This window comes from Nuphar pumila, chromosome 8 (genome assembly GCF_984573655.1).
Source record: "Nuphar pumila chromosome 8, dmNupPumi1.hap1.1, whole genome shotgun sequence".
Taxonomy (NCBI): Eukaryota; Viridiplantae; Streptophyta; class Magnoliopsida; order Nymphaeales; family Nymphaeaceae; genus Nuphar; species Nuphar pumila.
This window is the reverse complement of record NC_143256.1, coordinates 107,333,544-107,351,726: the sequence shown is the minus strand read 5'-3', so window position 1 is coordinate 107,351,726 and position 18,183 is coordinate 107,333,544. Positions and strand designations below refer to the sequence as shown.

General features: G+C 38.8%; 1 long non-coding RNA gene and 1 pseudogene across 2 annotated transcripts in view; both read left to right on the top strand.

Moving 5' to 3' along the window:
- LOC149830142 (uncharacterized) overlaps positions 1-18,183 on the top strand; it is a 36,766-nt gene that overhangs the window by 3,389 nt on the left and 15,194 nt on the right. Inside the window, exon 3 of one of the 2 annotated variants that reach the window (XR_016433633.1) lies at positions 503-602. The exons of the other annotated variant lie outside the window; for it this stretch is intronic. This is a non-coding gene — a long non-coding RNA (uncharacterized LOC149830142). Of the gene's footprint in view, positions 1-502; positions 603-18,183 lie in introns of those variants that run through there. 2 annotated transcript variants of the gene reach the window in all.
- LOC149830143 (protein CYPRO4 pseudogene) lies at positions 843-2,436 on the top strand (annotated as a pseudogene).

The following is an 18,183-nucleotide window of genomic DNA, read 5'->3' as shown; positions in this document are numbered from 1 at the left end:
GACAGGGCCCCACATCTGTTTCACCATTTCATTTTTATTACTCTAAAAAAGTTATGAGATTTGGATCGGTTTCTGCAATTCTTGCTGACTGCTCTATATAGATTTCCGTTTGAAGAAATCAATGCAAAAAGTTTCATTTGTATGTTTCATTAAAACAAAACCATATGTAAGAAAGATTGCAACTGGCCGAGCTGTCTAGTTGTAGTATTGCCAGATGGTAAGACAAACAGTTGCAAACAGTTAACAGGGGTACATACCAGCTCTTACCTGCAGAGCTTCAGCAGATAAGGTTGACAGGGACCTATATCTGTTTCACCATTTCATTTTTGTTACTCCAAAAGTGGTTGCGTTTTGGATCTGTTTCTGCAAATCTTGCTGACTGCTCTATATAGACCTGTTGAAGAAATCAATGTAAAAAGTTTCAGTTGTATGTTTCATTAAAATAAAACCATATGTAAGAAAGATTTCAACTGGCCGAGCTGTCTAGTTGTAGTATTGCCAGATGGTACGATAAACAGTTTGCAACAGTTAACGGGGCTACATACCAGCTCTTACCTGCAGAGCTTCAGCGGATGAGGTTGACAAGGCCCCACATCTGTTTCACCCAGTGTTATTAAAAGTGCGCCTCAAGGCGCAAAAAGCGCGCCTCGCCTCAAGGCGAGGGCCTTTGTGCCTTGAGGCGCAAGCATAAAGTGCAAATGCCCCAAGGCGTGCGCCTCATACGCCTTGAGGCGCACGCCTTGGGGCGAGGCGTGCCTCAAGGTGAGGCGTATACACCTCTCACTTTTAATCTTATTTATTCATCCATTCATTCAGAGAGAGAGAGAAAGACCTGCTGGAGCATGCCGCGGACGGTGGGGGTGTTCCATCGCATGAGGCAGAGGGCCTCGAGGGTCTGCCGATGGAGCTCAGCGTTATGTACAGGTGGGGGCTCCCCTCGATACCCCTGCTTCCTTCAGAACCCCAGACCCCAATTCCCCGTCGCCTTCGTTCCTCAACGAGATCAACACCACGCTCAAGGCCTTAAAGCTCAAGTACGCTAACGTGCCCCGCGTTACGAACACCGTGAAGCTCTACCTGCACATCGGCGGAAACACCCCCAACGCCAAATGGATCATCTCCTAGAAGCTCACGACCTACACCTTCGTCGACGAGAACGGAGACGCTGCCGATGGCTCCATCAAGGTCAAGCCCAAGTTCCAGCGGAGGTGGGTTCTCAAGTTGGGCTCCAAGGTCCGAGGGCTGGTGTCGCCGGCGCTGCAGATGAAGATGTTCGACGACCAGCGACACGTCGATTTCGTGTGCGATGGTGTCTGGGCGCTGAAGTTCTTCATGCCGGAGGATTACAGGGTCTTCCTTGCCGAGTTTCAGAACTGTTCGTTCGAGAATCTGCACGAGACAGAGGCGTCCAACAAGGAGGATGTCTACGGGAAGGATTTCAGAGGTTGGTTTGATCCGAAGGAGGCCGACGATTCGATGTGGGAGGACGTGGAGGAGAGCTTCAAGGAGGCCTATACGCCGGTGAGAGACAGGCAAGATCTCTTGGAAGAGTTGGAGGAAGCTACCAACGGAGGGATCCAGAGTATCACGATGGGTGCACTTGATTACAGTTTTCTGGTGAGCGATTCGGGTATTGAAGCCGTGAAGAACTTGAGTCATGGCATTCATGGCAAGGGTAGGTTTGAGGGCTTGGGTTCTTCTTCTTCCTTTGAAACCCCTAAGAAGGCTCTATTAATGAAGGCAGAGACGAATATGCTTCTAATGAGTCCAGCAGGACAAGGGAAACAACATGCCACTGGGATTCATCAATTGGATACTGAGACTGGGAAGGTAGTGACGGAATGGAAGTTTGCCAAGGATAACACCGAGATAACGATGCGAGATATAACCAACGACAACAAGGGTGCGCAATTAGATCCGTCTGGATCGACATTCTTGGGTCTAGATGATAGGAGGCTTTGTAGGTGGGATATGCGTGATCGCAACGGGGTGGTCCAGCAACTGGATGGTCCTGTTCTACACTGGGCAGATGGGCATCAATTTGCTAGTAATACCAAATTCCTGTGTTTTGCCACCACTGGTGATGGGTGCATTGTGGTTGGTTCGGCTGATGGCAGGATCCGTCTGTACTCAGATCGTTCGATGAGGATGGCTAAGACGGTATTTCCAGGACTTGGGTCTCCGATTACTCATGTTGATGTAACTTATGATGGGGAATGGATATTGGGAACAACAGATACGTATTTGATCCTGATTTGCACATTGTTCACTGACAAAGATGGGAAGACTGGCTTCGCTGGCCGTATGGGTAATAAGATTGCCGCTCCGCGGTTGCTGAAGCTGACCCCTCTTGATTCACATTTGGCAGACCAGAACAACAAGATCCATGGAGGACAATTTTCCTGGGTAAGAGATTTGCATGCTGTTATTGTTTAACGAATTGTTTCTATGAGTAGGTTGATGAGGTTCTCTTTTCTTTGGATTTATACCTGCTGAAATTGACATAGAAAGCAATGTCGTTATTTGAATGTTTGTATTGGCTGTTTGGCGTTTACTATAGGTTTATATGATGTGCACATATTTATATATTGATGTGTTTAACAATTTGACCTTATCTAGATTGTGTTCTAGTTTGAAGCATCAGATACCTTAGGTGACATTTAAGTTTTAATGCAAAATTCTCTATTATACAAGCTGAAGACAAGTTCAGGTGAAGAAATGTTTTCTTATAGGTATTACATAACCATATAGGAATTGCATAACCAAACTCTAACCATAACCAGTAAAATAATATCATTTATATTTTTTACATTGAAAAGTTGTGGATCTTAGTCGAAACTGGGGTCGGGCCCCATGAAATTTTATAAACCATACCCAGCTCCGTATATTAGTCAGTGCTTTTGAATTTGACCCAGGTTCTAATCGGACCTCCTTGTTTATCACCATACATTGACCCTATAGGGTTTGGTACGGGTGTTGGTGCAGGAAAGATGCATCATGTTTTTCATGTATATTATTTTTTCACCAGTGAAATTACTGATTTTACGATGGTTGTTGCTTTATCAATAAAGCAATTTTTATTTATTTATAATTTTAAATAATTTTTATAGGTTTTTTTTATTTAAAAAGAATTGAGGCTTACGCTTTACGCCTCGAGGCTTACGCCTCGCCTCAGATTTTGGTGGAGCGCCTCGCTACGCCTCAACGCTTTTCACAACACTGGTTTCACCATTTCATTTTTATTACTCTAAAAAAGTTATGAGATTTGGATCGGTTTCTGCAAATCTTGCTGACTGCTCTATATAGATCTCCTTTTGAAGAAATCAATGTAAAAAGCTTCATTTGTATGTTTCATTAAAACAAAAATATATGTAAGAAAGATTGCAACTGGTCGGGCTGTCTAGTTGTAGTATTGCCAGATGGTAAGACAAACAGTTTGCAACAGTTAATGGGGCTACATACCAGCTCTTACCTGCAGAGCTTCAGCGGATAAGGTTGACAGGGCCCCACATCTGTTTCACCATTTCATTTTTATTACTCTTAAAAAAGTTATTAGATTTGGATCTGTTTCTGCAAATCTTGCTGACTGCTCTATATAGATCTCCTTTTGAAGAAATCAATGTAAAAAGTTTCATTTGTATGTTTCATTAAAACAAAACCATATGTAAGAAAGATTGCAACTGGCCGAGCTATCTAGTTGTAGTATTGCCAGATGGTAAGACAAACAGTTTGCAATAGTTAACGGGGCTACATACCAGCTCTTACCTGCAGAGCTTCAGCAGATAAGGTTGACAGGGCCCCACATCTGTTTCACCATTTTATTTTTATTACTCTAAAAAAGTTATGAGATTTGGATCGGTTTCTGCAAATCTTGCTGACTGCTCTATATAAATTTCCGTTTAAAAAATCAATGCAAAAAGTTTCATTAAAACAAAACCATATGTAAGAAAGATTGCAACTGGCCGAGCTGTCTAGTTGTAGTATTGCCAGATGGTAAGACAAACAGTTGCAAACAGTTAACAGGGGTACATACCAGCTCTTACCTGCAGAGCTTCAGCAGATAAGGTTGACAGGGACCTATATCTGTTTCACCATTTCATTTTTGTTACTCCAAAAGTGGTTGAGTTTTGGATCTGTTTCTGCAAATCTTGCTGACTGCTCTATATAGACCTGTTGAAGAAATCAATGTAAAAAGTTTCATTTGTATGTTTCATTAAAACAAAACCATATGTAAGAAAGATTTCAAATGGCTGAGCTGTCTAGTTGTAGTATTGCCAGATGGTACGATAAACAGTTTGCAACAGTTAACGGGGCTACATATCAGCTCTTACCTGCAGAGCTTCAGCGGATGAGGTTGACAAGGCCCCACATCTGTTTCACCATTTCATTTTTATTACTCTAAAAAAGTTATGAGATTTGGATCGGTTTCTGCAAATCTTTCTGACTGCTCTATATAGTTCTCCTTTTGAAGAAATCAATGTAAAAAGCTTCATTTGTATGTTTCATTAAAACAAAAATATATGTAAGAAAGATTGCAACTGGTCGGGCTGTCTAGTTGTAGTATTGCCAGATGGTAAGACAAACAGTTTGCAACAGTTAACGGGGCTACATACCAGCTCTTACCTGCAGAGCTTCAGCGGATAAGGTTGACAGGGCCCCACATCTGTTTCACCATTTCATTTTTATTACTCTTAAAAAAGTTATTAGATTTGGATCTGTTTCTGCAAATCTTGCTGACTGCTCTATATAGATCTCCTTTTGAAGAAATCAATGTAAAAAGTTTCATTTGTATGTTTCATTAAAACAAAACCATATGTAAGAAAGATTGCAACTGGCCGAGCTGTCTAGTTGTAGTATTGCCAGATGGTAAGACAAACAGTTTGCAATAGTGAACGGGGGCTACATACCAGCTCTTACCTGCAGAGCTTCAGCAGATAAGGTTGACAGGGCCCCACATCTGTTTCACCATTTCATTTTTATTACTCTAAAAAAGTTATGAGATTTGGATCGGTTTCTGCAAATCTTGCTGACTGCTCTATATAGATTTCCGTTTGAAAAATCAATGCAAAAAGTTTCATTTGTATGTTTCATTAAAACAAAACCATATGTAAGAAAGATTGCAACTGGCCGAGCTGTCTAGTTGTAGTATTGCCAGATGGTAAGACAAACAGTTTGCAACAGTTAATGGGCTTACATACCAGCTCTTACCTGCAGAGTTTCAGCGGATAAGGTTGACAGGGCCCCACATCGGTTTCACCATTTCATTTTTATTACTCCAAAAGAGGTTATGAGTTTGGATCGGTTTGTGCAAATCTTGCTGACTGCTTTATATAGATCGCCGTTTGAAGAAATCAATGCAAAAAGTTTCATTTGTATGTTTCATTAAAACAAAACCATATGTAAGAAAGATTGTGACTGGCCAAGCTGTCTAGATGTAGTATTGCTAGATGGTAAGACAAACAGTTTGCAACAGTTAATGGGCCTACATACCAGCTCTTACCTGCAGAGCTTCAGCGGATGAGGTTGACAAGGCCCCACATCTGTTTCACTATTTCATTTTTATTACTCTTAAAAAAGTTATGAGATTTGGATCGGTTTCCGCAAATCTTGCTGACTGCTCTATATAGATCTCCGTTTGAAGAAATCATTGTAAAAGGTTTCATTTGTATGTTTCATTAAAACAAAACCATATGTAAGAAAGATTGCAACTGGCTGAGCTGTCTAGTTGTAGTATTGCCCGATGGTAAGACAAACAGTTGCAAACAGTTAACAGGGCTACATACTAGCTCTTACCTGCAGAGCTTCTGCAGATAAGGTTGACAGGGACCCATATCTGTTTCACCATTTCATTTTTGTTACTCTTAAAAAAACATGCAAAATAAATGAATCGGTTGCATTTTAGAATAAATGTTTAATCATGGTTTAAAGTTTTTTCCATGCTTATGATTTGAGCTTGTGCACCCATGCCATAGGTGCCTCTATAAAGGACTACAGTTTTATTTGGTGAATTTGAGCATGTGCATCCATTAGCAACATACTCTGTCTTGGTTCTATAATCCACCTGTGTGTAACTGTTAAATGCTCTAGTTTCTCGTTCTCATCTCAATTCCATGTCCTTTGATACTTGGGTTATATGTCTGGTGATAATGTCATGTTTTCTTTTCTTTTGGATGTCGTATATTTGTATTATTTATGATTTATTTCTCTAGTCTTTGGGGTGCCACTATAGAGTGAGATGTTATGTGTCGAACTTGTATACCCTTTGTAAACATGTCCATTAGGGCACTTGTTATTAATAAAAGCTGCTGTGTGTTAAGCCCCACACACAAAACATCATTTGGAATACATTTCTTCTCCAAGGCGCTCCTGGCGTTTCCCTCTTCTCTCAAAGCTATTCCTCTCCTTCCTTTTGTTCTCTGCGTTTCCATTTCTTTCCTTTTTCTCTTCTTTATTACCCTTCTCCTCCATTCTTCCTTTTCTTTAATCTATTTCCTGTATTTCTGCATTCTCTATAAATCTGGAATCATCTAATATAAACAGTATGCCTAGTCTTCAATTGACTTTTCCACAAAGTGCATCAAACTCGGTGGCTCTGTTTACATAGAAAAAAGTTCCCTTGTCCTATATCAAGTATCTTGCATTAATGGGTCATATAGATGCGACTAGTAGGGGCCCATCCATTTCCATTGCCATAGAAGGGGTGAAGAGAGATGGACCAAGAGAACTATAGATAACTCCTAATCTGTCAAGCAAGGGTGGATTGTTCCGGATCAAAGACTTATCAGATGGATCAATTCAACCCTTTCAAAAGATGTTCTTGCATAGGTAGTCAGTCTTCATATGACTTGATTTTATGAACTTACGTGAATCATCTGAGCAAATCCAGTTGTTAATAGGATGAATCTAAGGCTTGGTTGGAATACAAAAAGGATGATGTCTGTCTCCAATTACTGAGTATATCTCACGCAAATATTTGATTAGTTGGCCATAGCAGGACAACCTATTGTTTGAGTATGATAAAGTATAGTCTTGGTGATGACTATAAGAACTTTACTGGTCTTGGTGATGACTATAAGAACTTTACTGTTAATATGCCAATGAGATGTAAGTTTCCTACATTTTCAGAGTTGCATCTTTTGTTGTTGCAATATGATACCATGTTTGAAAGAAATCTTTAGCTTCCACCTCAAGCAATTCTTCTTGTGATTTTGCATGGGCAGTTGATGGTGGGACTGCCTATCATGTCTCATGGAATCCAAGTATATTCTCTTTCCTTGTCTCGTTTAATGAAAAGGTGCAATGGTTACACGTGTCAGGTCTTCTCACCCTATTACACACGTGAGCAATGTAGTTCTTGTAAGTTTTCCTTCTTGTTCCTGTTTGAGAAAGAGAAGAGAGAGAGAGCTGTATCGGCTGTCACGATTTCTGTTAAAGAAATCGTGACCTAAATGTATATTTAAGGTTACATTATACAATGGATCCGGGTCTGGTATATCCAGACCCGATAACAAAAAACATTAACAAAATACATGGTCCTTGGGTCGGATCCTGCAGATCCTGCACCTTTTTCACCCCCCCTCAAGTTGATCATGGTTTTGGACCATGAACAACTTGCTTTTAAGCATCCAAAAGTGATCCTTGGTTAACCCTTTGGTAAATATGTCTGCAACCTGTCTTTCAGTACTGACAAACTCAGGCTCAATCTCTTTTTCTTCAACCTTCTGTCTCACAAAATGTTGGTCGATCTCAATGTGCTTGGCACGACTGTGATGTACTAGATTGAATGACATATTGATAGCACTTTGATTGCCACAGAGCAAGGTAGTGTGGGAGATCTTTTCTCCTACTTCAGTTAGAAGATGCCTGATCCATGTAACTTCGGCAGTGGCAGCAACCATGGATCTATATTCAGCCTCAGTGCTTGATCTAGCGATAGCTTTTTGTTTTCTACTGCTCCAAGAGACTAAATTTCTTCCAATGAAGGCACAATATCCTGATGTAGATCTCCTTTCGTCGGGATCTCCTGCCCAGTCTGTATCACAATATACAGTAATTTCGTGCTCGTTTTGGCCATAGGACTGTGGTAAGTATATCAATCCATCCCCAATAGTCTCTTTCAGATATCTAAGGATCCTCTTGACCGCTTCCATATGTCCAGTGCGTGGCGCATGCATAAATTGAGAGACTTGATTGACTGAATAAACAATATCAGGTTTAGTGAATGTGAGGTATTGTAACATTCCTATTATGCTGCGATACCTGGTGGGGTCATCACATAGATCTCCATCATGAGCACTAAGTTTTTGATGAAGTACACTCGGAGTTCCTAGAGGTTTGCAGTCTTTCATGCCTGCCTTGCTGAGAACATCTACAGTGTACTTGTGTTGAGTGAGTGTCAATCCATGAGCCTGGTTACCAACTTCTATACCTAGGAAATAGCGTAGAATTCCAAGGTCTTTCATTTTGAACCTTTGACCTAATAAGTCTTTTATTTCTTGAATGTGTTCCGCAGAGTTTCCTGTGATGATAATATCATCGACATAAATTAATAATAGAGTGGTCATAGACTGGCTTTTAAAGATAAATAATTAGTGGTCCAACATGGAATGTGAAAATTCATGTTTCTGAATCTCTGATGAGAAGCTATCAAACCAAGAGCGAGATGCTTGCTTCAGGCCGTAGATGACTCTTTTTAGCCTGTATACATGGGTTTTACAATTTTGTTCTTGATATCCAGGGGGTTGTTCCATGTATACCTCCTCCTTCAACTCCCCATGTAAGAATGCATTTTTTACATCAAGCTGACTCAACTTCCATCCATGTTCAACAGCCAGGGAAATGATAATTCGAATCGTTCTCATTCTTATAACCGGACTAAAAGTCTCATCATAGTCTTGCCCTGCTTCTTGAGTGAATCCTTTTGCTACAAGCCTTGCTTTATATCGTTCAATGGTTCCATCTGGCTTGTACTTGATTTTGTAGACCCATTTGCATCCGACAACATTGTTGTCAGGTGGTCTGGGAACAACTTCCCATGTTCCACATTCATGCAAGGCTTGCATTTCATCATTCATGGCCTCTACCCATTTCATAGAAGTCGCTGCCTGGTAATACAAGATGGGCTCTTCGTCCTTATTGATGGCAGTTAAAAACAGTTGAAAATCCAAGGAAAAGTTGTTATAACTAACCCACCTGTCAATAGGATGTCATATGCGGTTTGATTTTCTGACCGCAAGGGTATGAGAAGGAGTAGAATTAGCGACTGAGGCATGATCTGAATGGCTTGATGTTGTCGGTCTCTGTCTGGAATAGACAATGCCTTTGTATCTGCCCGGTACTTCCTCTGCATTCTGTGACCCTGACGCTCCAGTGTTCTCAAATACCTCTTCTTGTTGCACGCAATCTGAGGAACATGTTTCATTGGATCCAGCAAAAAGTTCTGAGCTTAGCCAAGGATAGTAAATTTCTGGTGGCATATTCGTTGTGTCAGCTCCGTGATCAAAATTTTGTTCATCAAATACAACATTTCCTGAGGTTCTGATACGTTTGTTGGTGGGATCATAACACCTATATCCTTTGTAGTCATCTGCATATCCCACAAATCTGCACTTTTGGGCCTTATCTTGAAACTTGTTTCTCAGGGACTGATAAATGTGCACATAGCAAACACATCCAAAAACACGTAGATCATAATAACTAGGATAAGTTCCAAAAAGACAGTGATAAGGAGACTTATTTTCCAGAATAACCATAGGCAGTCTATTTATCACATGCACAGCAGAATGGAAAGCTTCTGTCCATAGGTTGATGGGAAGATTGCTGTCATGAAGCATACTCATGGCACTTTCAACGATATGCCTGTGTTTTCATTCAGCAATTCCATTTTGTTGAGGGGTATGAGGACAGGACACCCTTCTTCCTATTCCGTTATTTTGAAGAAAAGAGATAAAATCACGGGATGAGAATTCCCCACCTCCATCACATTGGAAAAATTGAATGGACTCAGAAAATTGATTTTTGACAAGAGAAAGAAAATTTTGAAACAAAGAGAAGACTTCCGACTTAGTTTTTATGAAATATATCCAAGTGTATCGAGTATAACTATCAACAAAGATTATATAGTATTTGCTCTCAGATCCAGAGGCAACTGGAGCGGGTCCCCATACATCAGAACAGATTATCTCAAAAGGTTTTGAAGCTCTCTTATTAATGGAATGAAAAGGCAATACATGACTCTTGCATGAAAGACAACTGGAACATTTGTGACTATTCTCATCTCTATTTAGACTTTCTTTTGGAATGAGATTATTAGATACAAGTTTCTCAATGAAATGACCTCCACAATGACCTAATCGACTATGCCATAAGAATGACTTATTACATTCAGCAATACTAAAAACATTAGCAGAAGAGGATGAACACGACTTTAATGAAGGCTTTGAATTCAGGTGGACAGGACGAACAACATGACAAGGAGCTTCTTCAAAGACATACATATTGCCTCGTCTCTTTCCTTCAGCGAATGTTTCCCTCGTGCGTAGGTCTTTGACCTGCACAGAGAAGGGAGTGAATTCAACTGAAGCATTATTATCATCAATAAGTTTGGAAACAGTGACAATATTTTTCTTAATATCAGGAGCATGAAGAACGTCAGAAAGAGTGAGAGTGGAATGTGACATAGGAATGACAGTTTTTCCAACATGAGAAACAGGATGGTGGGATCCATCTCCAGTGACAATCTTACTTTTTCCAAAATAGGGAATGAGATTAGAAATCTTACCTGCATCACCAGTTACATGAGTCGCTGCCCCTGAGTCGACAAACCAGGTGCCTTCATCATTCTGCTTCAATTTCAACTCTGACAAGGCAGATATCAACAGATCTTTAATCTCTCCACTACTTGAGAACCTTTTTTTGTTTTCTGTCTGTGGACCCTTTCCTTTATTCTCTGGATTATGCCAACAATTCGCCTTGATATGCCCCTTTTTGTTACAAAAGAAGCAGGTAGGAATGGATCTTGACCCTTGCGCATGAGTTAACATATTTGGAGTGGGAAGCAGACCACGCCCTCCGTGTCCACTTCGCCCTTGTCCTCCTCGTCCTCGTCCTCTACCATAAGACACCCCTGTGGCAAAAACTTCCTGAGAATTTGTGTGGACGTGAGATTCCTCAAGGAACCCTTTCAGAGTCATCTCATACTGAATTAATTTTGCTCGTAACTCATCAAAGGTAGGAAGGGCAGGGAGACACAATAGGGAAGTGACGATCATGTTGTAGTCGGATCCCAATCCACTCAGAGTCTGTTGTACCATATCGCTGTTGCTCATCGCACATCCTATAACTGCAAGTTGGTCTGTGATAGTCTTCATCTTGTTCAGATATTCCATGATGGTCATGGAATCTTTTCTCAACATCTCAAATTCCCTCTTGAGAAAAACCATTCTCGCCTGCGAAACTTGTGAAAATGTTTGAACCAATTTTTCCCAAAGTTGCAAAGCAGTACAGTTGTCGGGAATTGCAACAAGAACCTCTTGGGACAAGGTGGAAGTGATGTATGCAACCACTGACTGATCTTTCCTTTCCCAGTTGAGGTACTCAACATTCTTGACATACACAATTGAACTTACTCCTTTGTCGTCTTTTTCTTCTTTCGTAACAAATTCGATTGGGGCGGGAGAGGTTCCATCAAGGTGACCTAAGAGACCTTGACTCCTTATAAAAGGAATGATTTGTCTTTTCCAAATCAAGAAATTTGAGGTATTCAACTTTTCAGAAACAAGTTGATTGAGAAAGCTTGAAGAAAGATTCGATTGAGAAGAATAAGGATCCATTGAGAAATAAAATTCAACAAGAGTGTTCACGGATTGCTCAGTCCTTTTTTTTTTTTTAAATAAGCAAGAGACCGCATCCTGTCAGATTCAGAAAAATATTGAGGCTAAACATTGAACTTTTCTTTACACTCTTGGAAAATTTTTGAGATTGACGTGATGAAAAGAAAATTTCACACGTTAAATATGTTTTCAGATAAATATAGAAGATGAAAGTCAGGGAAGAGGAACGTACAGCAAAAACTGGTATATCTGGATATGCAAAACAGATACAAAAGAGAAGATCAGACAAAGAGAACAAATCAAGTGATACCAAACAAAGGCAGATCTGAAATAGGTATCGATTTGGCGTTTCACGTGAATCGATTTCAGTGATTCACGTGAAAAAAAAGGAATCTACCCTTTTTCTTTTGCACAGTCTGTATTCACGTAAAGAGGGTTTACGTGAATATCAGATTACCACAAAGAGATCAAGCCCACGTGAGATGTGGGTCAGGTGTACAAAAAATTTCAGGAAGAAGGAGAAGAAAGGAGCCACGTGAATCTCAAGCCCACATGAGATGTGGGTCGAGTGCACAGAAAATTTCAGAGAACAGAAATAAAAAATGAAAAGAGGGAGAAAGGAAGAAAAGTAGAAGGGGAGGAACGAAAAACCTCAAATCTCCGATCGTCGCACCTGTCGGAAACCCTCTTCGGCCCTCAGATGGATCTCGGCTTTGATACCATGTAAGTTTTCCTTCTTGTTCCTGTTTGAGAAAGAGAAGAGAGAGAGCTGTATCGGCTGTCACGATTTCTGTTAAAGAAATCGTGACCTAAATGTATATTTAAGGTTACATTATACAATGGATCCGGGTCTGGTATATCCAGACCCGATAACAAAAAACATTAACAAAATACATGGTTCTTGGGTCGGATCCTGCAGATCCTGCACCTTTTTTAGTTCTTCCACTTGATTATGGTCCTGTTTTCCTTTGTAATTTTTCCCTAACTTTCACAAAAGTTTCCTCTTCTATCTCTCAAATGTCAAGGGAAAATCATGCTATGTTTATTTTTACTTCTGGATTTGTTCTCTTGAAGGGCCGGCATTGCCATATGGACCATGTTCATTAGCAAGAGAGATCATGGAGATCTATATGTTTTGGACCTTGAATCTTTCTCAAGTTAATGGCTTAAATTTTGTCTGTTACTCTCAACAAAAATGCTAGTGTTTGTTTCAAGTGCTTAGTTCATTGTAGTATGAAACTTTGAAGCGTTTATATGCTTGTTTTTCTATCATTTTTTATGATTATGGATTCTCATAGACTTCGTTATGGAGGTCGAGTAGGAAAGTACTTTTGTTTTTCTATCATTTTTTATCATTTTTTATGATTATGGAGGTCGAGTATAAGTACTTTTGTTACCTGCTGCTTTATTTGAATTTAAAACTAACTTTCGAGTCCAGTTGCTCGTATGCATGAATTCAAATATTATGTTGGTTTTATTGATGATTTCACTATATATACTTCAATTTTTTTTGAATTTTTAAAAATTTTGAAAATTTCAAGATGTTCATGAAAAAAAAATCCACTTTCTATTTGATGCTTTAGAAGTGATGGAGGAGAAAATTATTGTCCTAAGAATTTTGTACCTATTTATAGAATAGGATAGAGCATTAAGTTTGTCTTCACACTCCTGCACAAAATGAAGTGTCTAAGAGAAAACATAGCCTCCTTTATGCAGAACAGTGGTGTGCCCAAAAATGTGGATAGAGACCTTTCATATAGTTGCTTATGTGATTAATAGACTGCTCACTGATGTTTTCATGCATAAGTCACCTTATGAAGCTTTTTGTAGCAAGATTTTGGATTATAAGGTTATAAGAGTTTTTCGATGTAGATGTTATGTACATGTTGGCAAAATCTAATCAAACAAATTAGATCTTGAATCCATCCTTTATGTATTTCTCGGATACTTGAAAGGCGTGTTTGTGATGTCCTGTCATTCTGGAATTTTTGCAACTTGTGATTTTAATTTGTAATCATAGAAGAATCACAGGGCATTGCAAACATTGCAAAGTTTTGCCCTGTAAAAGTTATTCTCCTTGTGAATCTTAAGGCCTTGTAACTTGTGAAAGTTGTTCATGGGTCTGACTTTGTGATCAACTTTCACAAGCATTAGATGCTTAGCTGAGAATCTACAAATAGTGATATGATATGAGATGACACATTCTCACACATGTAAAATCACAACCCAAAAGCAAACATGAGAAACTTGTGCTTGAGAATGTTGATTATGTGACACACATTATCAAGGATAAAATTTTCACAACTTTCCAAGGTGTGACCAAAGCAAACATGCTCGAAGTTATAGTTTGGAACACCACAACATTTATATTTTTAAACATGCCATGTTTGATAAGATGTGTATGTATTGCCCTCCACAAGTGTGCATTGATAATGTAAACCATGATGATTTTCATGATACTTAAGGAAAGCTGTGAACACTTCTTTGTGGGAAGCAAACCTGTTGTAGATGATGAATTGCAGCAAGATGAACACATTAGATAAAATTCCAACCAATCTATGCGATGAATTTGAACCCTTTTATGAAGAGAAGCAGCATACTAATGAAAGACTTAAGATTGACATGAAAGAATTGTTCCAAACATCAATGAAAATGCAAAAAACCCATAGCTGGAGCCCATAAATTGGCTGCCAACTTCTAACTCAACTAACCAATGGAGGAATTTCTCAGCTGCCAGCCAAGTGGTAGCCAAGCTCAACCAAATAACTCACTGGTGGATCAGAGAGGCCAACTAGGGTGGATATTGGGCTGGCATGTCCTGACCCATATCCTGGTTTGATCCCAGCCACCTCGTTATAATCGGGCTTGGGCTGGGCCTTTGGTACCCGGCCCAATGTCCACCCCTAAGACAAACCATCAGAAATGTTTATATGAGGAGATTAGTGACTCAAAATACTCAGGAGACTATTCCATTTAGAGCATCTCAGAAGGTTAGCAAGAGAAGCATTTCAGTCATGATTTTCAGTTTTTTTTTTCATGAGATGAGAAGCCGAAGGATAAAAAAATGTATTGATGCAATTAGTGAAGAAGCCATCTATTTGAATTAAATATGGTCCAATTTATTGAGACCATGCAGCAAGAATATTGTTGGATGCAAATGGGTGTGCAAAGTCAACTATAAATTAGATGTAACAATTGAAAGACACAAATCTTGCCTCGTTGTCAAGAGTTTCAACATGATATGGATTGTGCAAATCCGTGGCTGAATTCAAAGGATTTGTGCTACACTACTCTACGACAAATCAGAATACAAAGGAACTAGGGTTTAGAGGGAAATAGGGAGGCAAATCAATAAAATTCACAGTATATTCAATCATCCAACTCTAAGAAAAAAGCCTTGTACAATGAATATTTATAGGCAAATGCCTAAAAAACCCTAATCTAATACTTTAATACGGATCTAGAATGGATCCTAATCTTAACTAAGACCCAAATCTTAAAAAAATCCAAAAAAATGATCCACAAATGGATCCTAAACTCGGATATATTCTGCTTCAGCCTTACATCATTCTTCCCAAGTTGGAGACAGCTTGCTCTCGAGTCTCGAGTCTAGCTTGCTTTTCCTTCTTTCAGTTTCATGCTACTGCCATAAACCATGGATCTAATGCTCACATGGGTACAAATGTGGGAACTGAACATGATGCAGATACACTTCGTACAATATGATAATTTTAAAAAATTAGGATGCATGGGCATGACCATATACACACATAGATGTATCTCTGTGTATGAAAAAAAAACTTAAATCACTATAGCTAGGAACACCGAACAATGAAACTAGGTTGAAACTAGAATGTGATGTAATTGATGATTTTTTTTTAAAGAAAAAGAGCTCAGGTGAATAAAAAATAAGTAAATAAGAACATAAAAGAAAATAGACAGTTAATGACACAATGTTAACTGTATATGAAACTAGTTTGACTGTGTCCATGAAGTGTCGTGTCATGTCCATGATGTGTTCGAGTGTCGTGTCATGTCGACATGAGATACACATGCTAAATGAAGTGTCCGTGTGACATAGGACGTTTCTAATGCAACTTCATGTACATGTGGATCCACTAAACATAGATCTGGTAGCAGTTGGATCTGATCGATAGTAGCCCCAAGCATGAATAGTAAGATGTTTCGATCCATTGGTGGATTATTTAAGATGGTGGCAAGTGGATCTACATATAAGATTAGAGTCAAATTGGAAACATCCATTTAGAGATGCTTCTAGATCCAATTAGGTTGGATTGGGTCCAGATGTTCTTTAACTGGGATTGGTATAGGACTGGTTCTGAAATAGGTTTAGATAGAGGCTCAACTGGTTTGGGTTTTGGATTGGGGGTCCAAAGGGCTTAAGTGATTTTGGGTCAACACAGGGTCCATTTCAGAGTCCAAACGTGGATTAAGATCTAGATTTGTTTCAATTGGATCTGGATACTTATGAGGCTTTGCTATATGTTTTAGAAGAGATACATTTGGATTGGGCTCGTTGTTCATTTCTAATTGGGATTGGATGTAGGTATATTGGTATTCTATTGTATGTGGATGATATGATTGTCGTTGGAAGTTATGAGTTGTTGATTAATGAGATCAAAATATTCTTGCACAGGTTAAAAATGAGGCAACAAAAGTATGCTTTAGATATGTTGCAAAGGTTCAATTTTAGTATTTTCAAGCGATATTTATACCTGTCTCGTCAAGTAGAAAGATGTCATGACATGGGCAACTGACACTGGATATCTCCTGAGCATTAGATGCCTTCTGGTCTGATATTGAGGTTAAACTGAAAGCATTTCACATCCTGAACTTCTTCCTTCATTATATTCTTTTGAACTTGGATATCGTTGTAAATGTGAGCTATGAAAACGAACATTTTCTTGTTGAACATTGAAGAGGTTAGAAGGAAAGTTGGCTTACATAGCAAGAGTATGGTAAGATTGCATGGCTGTCTGTAGAGTGGTGAATCCTTTATTTTTTATCAAACTTATGTCTGCTGGGCTGTTTTATGTCTACCCATGTTCTATTTCCTCATTGGATATTCTTATTGGAGGGATGTAACACATTGGGCCTCCCATAAAAGACCTTGGTATGTTAGATATATTGTAATTTCTCCGTATCTCTCACCTCATAAATAGTCACCACCTCCACGTATGGTTGCATTTCTTTCATCTGACTCCCATCCGTTGCCTGTTTGCCATTGATTTCAGTGTCAGTAACTAGTTGAATCAAATAAGTGCTCACTAGCCAATAAGAACAATTCATCTATGCTGGTACCGTGAGGAGTTATCAAGGCTTGACTTAGGCTTGCATGTGGAACACTTAAAGTTTCTGCTTGTATATGAGCAATTGCTAATTATTGTGAATTTCTTGTAAAAACTCAGAATTCTTTTAGTGGGTTGAGTAACAATCAAGTTAGACATGTTCTGATTGTTATTTATCATTTTTTTGCCAAGTTAAGAGACCTTTATGTACCATTTTGTGTTTGGCTGCTTTGGCATATTTATAGGGGCGTTTTACTCTTTCTGGAAAGAAAGTTTTTTTTTTGCAATGATTTGGTTGCCTACAACATCCTTATTTTTCCACTTTTATTTTTAAAGACTATGTTCGTGAATGTTCATTCTTGCAAAATCTAGACTTTCTTTTTTAATATATAGATAGTTATCATATACTAAATGGAGATATGAATTGTATGTCTCTAGGTGAAAGGTGCAGCGAGTATCATCTTCTGGGTATTCCATGATCTTGTTTGTGTTCCATTCTATACAACTCAATGCTTTTCCAATTTTGCTTGCTATAGTTAAACACTAAAAGGAGTATCTTGAATAATCTCATGGGACCTTCATTCACATTTCAAACCACTGCATGTGCCATTGTATGTATTGCATAGTTACAGGCAAGGTTGTAAGTATCACATCATAACCCTTATCGGTCGGGCCCAAAATAAGATACGATATCATATTGTATCATAAAAAATCATAAATTTTGAAAAATTAAAAATATTCTAAAAAAATCTGAAAAAAATCTAAAAACAATTATTAAATACACAAAATTCAACCATAAAAATCACATATGAAGCATTTATGTCTCTATGAGCTGCATAAGCCATCATCAAACATCAACTATCTCATAAGAACAATGCAAAATATTAAATATCTTGCAATTAAGAACATGCCACAAGACTCATACTTTCTTATTCTATAAACAAAAATATTATGGCAATAGTTGCATTCGATTTTCATTTATTACTTGAGTGCCCCATTGCCATGCTGGTGATGCCATCTTTGTTGGAGTGTGGAGCTTGATT